The sequence below is a fragment of the Nerophis lumbriciformis genome, linkage group LG07 (assembly GCF_033978685.3).
Source record: "Nerophis lumbriciformis linkage group LG07, RoL_Nlum_v2.1, whole genome shotgun sequence".
In the NCBI taxonomy this organism is placed as follows: Eukaryota; Metazoa; Chordata; class Actinopteri; order Syngnathiformes; family Syngnathidae; genus Nerophis; species Nerophis lumbriciformis.
In genome coordinates, this window is record NC_084554.2 from 10,911,928 (window position 1) to 10,920,000 (window position 8,073).

General features: G+C 36.6%; 1 non-coding gene across 1 annotated transcript; it reads right to left on the minus strand.

Moving 5' to 3' along the window:
* Nucleotides 1-6,107: 6,107 nt before the first annotated feature.
* On the minus strand, nt 6,108-6,298 carry LOC133609943 (U2 spliceosomal RNA). Its single transcript, XR_009815803.1, has one exon. It is a non-coding gene; the product is annotated as a U2 spliceosomal RNA (small nuclear RNA).
* Between the last annotated feature and the right edge of the window lie 1,775 nt (nt 6,299-8,073).

The following is an 8,073-nucleotide window of genomic DNA, read 5'->3' on the forward strand; positions in this document are numbered from 1 at the left end:
GTACAATTAGGGCTGCAACAACTAATCGATTAAAATCGATTATAAAAATAGTTGGCGATTAATTTAGTCATCGATTCGTTGGATCTATGCTATATGCATGCGCAGAGGCTACTTTTTTTTTTATAATTCTTTATTTCTAAACTGCAACATGTACAAACAGCTGAGAAACAATAATCAAAATAAGTATGGTGCCAGTATGCTTTTTTTCCCTTATAAAATACTGGAAAGCATAGAAATGTAGTTTCTTTTATCCGATTATTCATCGATTAATCGAAGTAATAATCGACAGATTAATCGATTATCAAATGAATCGTTAGTTGCAGTCATAAGTACAATATATATTTATTTTTTCAGATTATGACTTAAATTCTTCTTAAATAACTTGAGAGGCTGTATGTTACAATACTATCTGGCAAAGTATTATGTTTTCACAAATACAAATATAAAACAATATTTACCATGAATTGATTAACGTGGACCCCGACTTAAGTAGAAAAACGTACTCTGGTGTTACCATTTAGTGGTCAATTGTACGGAATATGTACTGTACTGTGCAATCTACTAATAAAAGTTTCAATCAATCAATATTGGCATTTGCAGTACTACTAATACTGTATTACAAAACTGGTATTACAGAAAATGTATAATTTATAATAATCCTCATTATCTCAGGGCATTATTTGCAAACCTTCACATAGTACCTCTGTCCGCCAGTGTCACCTGGGGCCAGGAGGGATAGGGGCAGGTCCCCTCATGCTGAAGGTCTCCACGCTGGATGAATGGCGTGAGGGCGCGTTTCCACACACCAGCGATGGCTCCGCCTCTTTGATCTCCATGGCACGCTTGTAGAGCTCGGCTGCCTTTTCGTAATCGCCCTCTTTGTAGCTGCATGGAAAAACATCGGAACATGAATAAACACTCATGTCCCAACTGGGCTTTTATTTGGTTTGGTGTCTATGTTTTTACTTTCTATTTGCACAATCCACTTTATTTATAAGCTATTCCTATCAACCAGGGGTCGGCAACACACGGCTCTTTAGCGCCACCCTAGTGGCTCCCTGGAGCTTTTTCAAAAATGTATGAAAATAGAAAAAGATGAGAACTTTTGTTTTTGTTTGTTTTAATATGGTTTTTGTAGGACAATCAATCAATTAATCAATGTTTACTTATATAACCCTAAATCACGAGTGTCTCAAAGGGCTGCACAAGCCACAACGACATCCTCGGCTCAGATCCCACATCAGAGCAAGGAAAAACTCAACCCAATGGGACAATGAGAAACCTTGGGCGACCGGTGCAATGGACGTCGAGTGGATCTAGCAAAATATTGTGAGAGTCCAGTCCATAGTGGATCCAACATAATAGTGAGAGTCCAGTCCATGGTGGGTCTAGCAGAATATTGTGAGAGTCCAGTCCATAGTGGATCGAATATAATTTTGTGAGAGTCCAGTCCATAGTGGATCTAACATAATAGTGAGAGTCCAGTCCATAGTAGATCTAACATAATAGTGAGCGTCCAGTCCATAGTGGATCTAACATAATAGTGAGAGTCCAGTCCATAGTGGATCTAACATAATAGTGAGAGTCCAGTCCATAGTAGATCTAACATAATAGTGAGAGTCCAGTCCATAGTGGATCTAACATAATAGTGAGAGTCCAGTCCATAGTGGATCTAACATAATAGTGTGAGAGTCCAGTCCATAGTGGATCTAACATAATAGTGTGAGAGTCCAGTCCATAGTGGATCTAACATAATAGTGTGAGAGTCCAGTCCATAGTGGATCTAACATAATAGTGTGAGAGTCCAGTCCATAGTGGATCTAACATAATAGTGTGAGAGTCCAGTCCATAGTGGATCTAATATAATAGTGTGAGAGTCCAGTCCATAGTGGATCTAACATAATAGTGAGAGTCCAGTCCATAGTAGATCTAACATAATAGTGAGAGTCCAGTCCATAGTGGATCTAACATAATAGTGAGAGTCCAGTCCATAGTGGATCTAACATAATAGTGTGAGAGTCCAGTCCATAGTGGATCTAACATAATAGTGTGAGAGTCCAGTCCATAGTGGATCGAATATAATTTTGTGAGAGTCCAGTCCATAGTGGATCTAACATAATAGTGAGAGTCCAGTCCATAGTGGATCTAACATAATAGTGAGAGTCCAGTCCATAGTGGATCTAACATAATAGTGTGAGAGTCCAGTCCATAGTGGATCTAACATAATAGTGTGAGAGTCCAGTCCATAGTGGATCGAATATAATTTTGTGAGAGTCCAGTCCATAGTGGATCTAACATAATAGTGAGAGTCCAGTCCATAGTAGATCTAACATAATAGTGAGAGTCCAGCCCATAGTGGATCTAACATAATAGTGAGAGAGTTCAGTCCATCGTGGATTTAACATAATAGTGAGAGTCAAGGCCATAGTGGGTCTAGCAGAATATTGTTAAAGTCCAGTCCATAGTGGATCTAACATAATAGTGAGAGTCCATTTCATGGTGGGGCCAGCAGGAGACCATCCCGAGCGGAGACAGGTCAGCAGCGCAAACATGACACAAACTTTCCTAATTGTTAGAAATCCCACTGTTTACATTAAACATGCTTCACAGATGAGTGTATTTGGTGCGCGCCATTTTGTCCTAATTTCAGAAGTCCTTGAATGCACCGTAGTTTGTTTACATGTACAACTTTCCTTGATGCTCCCACACAAAGATGTGTTTTCATAGTTGTTAGTTTCCTTTAATGCCAAACAAACACATACCAATCGTTGGTTAGAAGGCGATCGCCGAATTCGTCCTCGCTTTCTCCCGTGTCGCTGGCTGTCGTGTCGTTTTCGTCGGTTTTCGCTTGCATACGGTTCAAACCGATATGGCTCAATAGCTTCAGTTTCTTCTTCAATTTCGTTTTCGCTACCTGCCTCCACACTACAACCATCCGTTTCAATACATGCGTAATCTGTTGAATCGCTTAAGCCGCTGAAATCCGAGTCTGAATCCGAGCTAATGTCGCTATAGCTTGCTGTTCTATCCGCCATGTTTGTTTGTGTTGGCATCACTTTGTGACGTCACAGGAAAATGGACGGGTGTATATAACGATGGTTAAAATCAGGCACTTTGAAGCTTTTTTTTTAGGGATATTGCGTGATGGGTAAAATTTTGAAAAAAACTTCGAAAAATAAAATAAGCCACTGGGAACTGATTTTTAATGGTTTTAGCCATTCTGAAATTGAGATAATGTTCCCCTTTAAACAATATCTTAAGACACTAAATAATTGAATTGGAACACACTTGGAGCTATTTCTATTTTTGGGAAGAATTATTATAGTGTTCCCAACGTTAAAAGGATAAAGCCATTGTTTACAAATTTGGTCGATAAATAACCCAAAAAATTATATTTTGTTGTTTTTTTACTGTACCGAAAATGAACCAAACCGTGACCTCTAAACAGAGGTACGTACCGAACCGAAATTTTTGTGTACCGTTACACCCTTACTACTGACTGGTTACTATTTTAAAATTTGCGGCCATCTTAATTTTTCAGCCTGTACATTTACATGTTTTATCTAGCACAGGGGTGCTCATTACGTCGGTCGCGAGCTACCGGTCGATCGCGGAGGGTGTGTCAGTCGATCACCAGCCAGGCATTAAAAAAATAGTCCTAAAAATGAGCGATCATAAATCTTCACTATGACGTCACTTTCGTCACTTGATTGACATTCACGGCACCCGAGGGTCTTCTGAGATGACGCTGGCTCCTGCCAGCTCATTAAAATTACCGACTGGAAGGCAAGAAACACTTTATTTCAACAGACTCTGGCGCCGTACCTGTCGTCAAAACTCCAAAGACCGACTGCACAGTTGCACAATAAAAGCGCTGCTTCATCCTGCCTGCGCTAACAAAATAAGAGTCTCAGAAAGCTGGCGTGCACAAGCTAGCAAGCTACGGAGTTTGCCGACAATGTATTTCTTGTAAAGTGTATACAAAGGAGTACGGAAGCTGGATAAATAAGATGCCAAAAAGCAACCACTTTCATGTGGTATTGGACAGAAAGGAGGACTTTTTTTCTCCTCCATTCGAAAATGCGGACGTTATCAGCACCACTGTCTGATTCCTATCAATGCAAGTCATCACAATCAGGTAATACACCAACTTATATTCTTGTCTTCATGAAAGAAAGGAATCTATATGTGTTAAACATGCTTGTATTATCTCTAAACACTTTTAACTTATTACCAATATTAACTATATGTGTTAAACATGCTTGTATTATCTTTAAACACCTTTAACTTATTAACAATATTAACTATGTGTGTTAAACATGCTTGTATTATATTTAAAAACCTTTAACTTGTTAACAATATTAACTATGTGTTAAACATGCTTGTATTATCTTTAAACACCTTTAACTTGTTAACAATATTAACTATGTGTGTTAAACATGCTTGTATTATATTTAAACACCTTTAACTTGTTAACAATATTAACTATGTGTTAAACATGCTTGTATTATCTTTAAACACCTTTAACTTATTACCAATATTAACTATATGTGTTAAACATGCTTGTATTATCTTTAAACACCTTTAACTTATTAACAATATTAACTATGTGTGTTAAACATGCTTGTATTATATTTAAACACCTTTAACTTGTTAACAATATTAACTATGTGTTAAACATGCTTGTATTATCTTTAAACACCTTTAACTTGTTAACAATATTAACTACATGTGTTAAACATGCTTGTATTATCTTTAAACACTTTTAACTTATTAACAATATTAACTATATGTGTTAAACATGCTTGTATTATCATTAAACACCTTTAACTTGTTAACAATATTAACTATATGCGTTAAACATGCTTGTATTATCTTTAAACACTTTTAACTTGTTAACAATATTAACTACATGTGTTAAACATGCTTGTATTATCTTTAACCACCTTTAAGGTGTTAACAATATTAACTATATGTGTTAAACATGCTTGTATTATCTTTAAACACCTTTAACTTATTACCAATTTTAACTATATGTGTTAAACATGCTTGCATTATCTTTAAACACCTTTTACTTGTTAACAATATTAACTATATGTATTAAACATTCTTGTATTATCATTAAACACCTTTAACTTGTTAACAATATCAACTATATGTGTTAAACATGCTTGCATTATCTTTAAACACCTTTAACTTATAAACAATATTAACTATATGTGTTAAACATGCTTGTATTATCATTAAACACCTTTAACTTGTTAACAATATTAACTATATGTGTTAAACATGCTTGTATTATCATTAAACACCTTTAACTTGTTAACAATACTAACTATATGTGTTAAACATGCTTGCATTATCTTTAAACACATTTAACTTGTTAACAATATTAACTATATGTATTAAACATACTTGTATTACCATTAAACACCTTTAACTTGTTAACAATATTAACTATATGTGTTAAACATACTTGTATTATGATTAAACACCTTTAATTTATTAACAATATTAACTATATGTGTTAAACATGCTTGCTGTATCATTAAACACCTTTAACTTGTTAACAAAAACATATATTTAATAAATAAGTAAATAAAAATGATATATATGAATGAGGTAGATCCCCACGACTTGATCAATTGAAAAGTAGCTCGCCTGCAGAAAAAGTGTGAGCACCCCTGATCTAGCATGTCATTGGGCAATAGAAATAGCAACGATGCATTTGTCTTTGCTTTTGTAAACAAGCATGATTGTCTATTAATAAAATAACTAGAAAAGCAGCGAAGAGGGTAGACTAACTCAGTAAAATGGGGCATTAGTCTTAGCAGCAGAAAAACTAGCAGCTAAGTCTCTAGAATTAACAAAGCCATAACAGCCTTGTGGTCATGTATAGCCTAAAGTAAATTCTTCCTCGATAGTAACATATTTGTATTAAAACAATACACTTTAACCCAGGCTACTTAATAATTCTTAGCAAGACTATGATGACAAATGTACTATCAGCAGATATCATTCAGTAACCAAAAGCCACTGCAGTATTTCCTAACACCGACAGACCACTATTCTTGGTGACATATATTAAATATTGATTTCAACAAAAGAGGGGGTGCACCGTTCCTGGAAGTACTGCAATACCAGGTCGATGCGTGGAGTGGACGGAGCAAGCCCCTGTTCCATCTCCCAGTTCCAAAAATCAATTTAATATATGGTCCCCGGATAGGGGACGTATCAGATATTAAACTGATAAGAACAGATACTACACTTGATCTTAGCCAAAAGGCCGAGAAGCGATACTGCTGGACAGTCAGAAGGGAGGATGTCATTCCGGACACAACTAGCTAAAGTGACGGTCCACACACTAAATAACGATGACGTCACATATCAACACACCAAACAACAACCGTGACATTTTTGAATGATTGCATTGTTTTGGATGCCGTTAATACTTTTTATGAAAGGAATTGTTGCCGACTTATCTCGCCGCAAATAGTCACGTGGTTCACGTCGGTCCAATAGTAAGCGGCGAAACAAATATTTCATACACTCGCAGCATAGCGGTGCCATTTAACCAAATAAAACAACGCATAGTCTTCAATATAAAATACATAAACGTTGGTCGGTGGTAGATCATTATTACAAAAAGCAAACAAGCCGTTCGGTCAACATTTGATCAATCCAATCGTCGAGCCCGCCTTGTCAACAAACTACTTCTGGTTTCCTTGCTGAGCCACGGAGACTAACGCTGGCGCCACCAAGTGACGTGGAGTGGTAACTACACCACTTTAAACTGGACATGAAGCCAACACATACAACCATTCGTCACATGATAAGCGTTATTGTAACTGACGCGTAGTGAAATTCATTAAGTAAAATGCATAGAATGTATTAATAGTATTTTAAAACAACACAAGCATATCTAGCCGCCATAATATCGGAGTTTGAACTTTGCTTGTAACGCTAACGTGCTAACTGCAAGTGTTACCAGTAGGTGGCAGTACAACTTTTCTGTACACTGCATTCTCAGTTAAAGACCTATTTTTAAACAATATAACTTTATACACAAACAACAATGTAACCATATAAACAGCACAAAATGTAGATATTTATGAATATAAGATAGACGAGAAAATATTGACATATTAATGCTAGTATATGGTTGTCTGGGTAAGCACGTGTTAAGGTTGTCGGTCTTACCTGTCGACAGCTATTTTCTTCCGTTTGGTTACTTCCAAACAAACAAGTGAAAAAAGCACCAAGACAATTAGTATAAAAAACATTGAATGTTTTTGAAGAGGTTTAAATTGTATATTCAATGGGTAAAGTTAGGAAAATGAGGCCTTGCACGGAGTTTGAAGGCCATGTCACTTCGCTGCGAGGCTAAATGAGCTTTAAGCTAACACCACTCGACCTATGTCGGTGTTGCCAGGTGGCAAATGACCAATTATCGTACCAGAACCTGAAAATTGTATCTTGAGGGAAAATGATCCTACATTACCGAGTTTATGTTGCTCAGAAAATCTCTAACAGCAAAAAATTACCACAGTTTCTGTGTTATATATGTTTTTATTGTAGTTTTATCTTTTAAAAAAGTAGAATAAAGTTGCAGGGTCAAAAAAGAGCGCCCCCAGCTGGCTGTAAAAGTGGTGCTGCTGGGAATGTTATGGTTGACAGATGTTCTCATATAGCTTACTTTAATACAGACCGGGGAAAATTCAGGCCCAGGACCCTTAAGCTTTTCAGTCTGGCCCGCTGGACATCCCAAATATTTTTTTTAGATCTCGTGATGTTTTCAAATGACTGTAAGTCTTGAACTATACAACATATTTCAATGGTTGAAATCTGCGCTTTTGCATGATATACTAGTTACTATGGTCATCTAATTAGTTACTATGGTCATCTAATTAGTTACTATGGTAATCTAATTAGTTACTACAGTAATCTAAAAGTCACAGCAGCTCAGACGAGGCACCAAGCAGTGTGGGTGGGGAGTGTTTCCACAGTGTTTCCACAGCGGCCAGCCTGAAATGTGGGTGTCAGGGACAGACACGGAATGAGATTTTTACAACA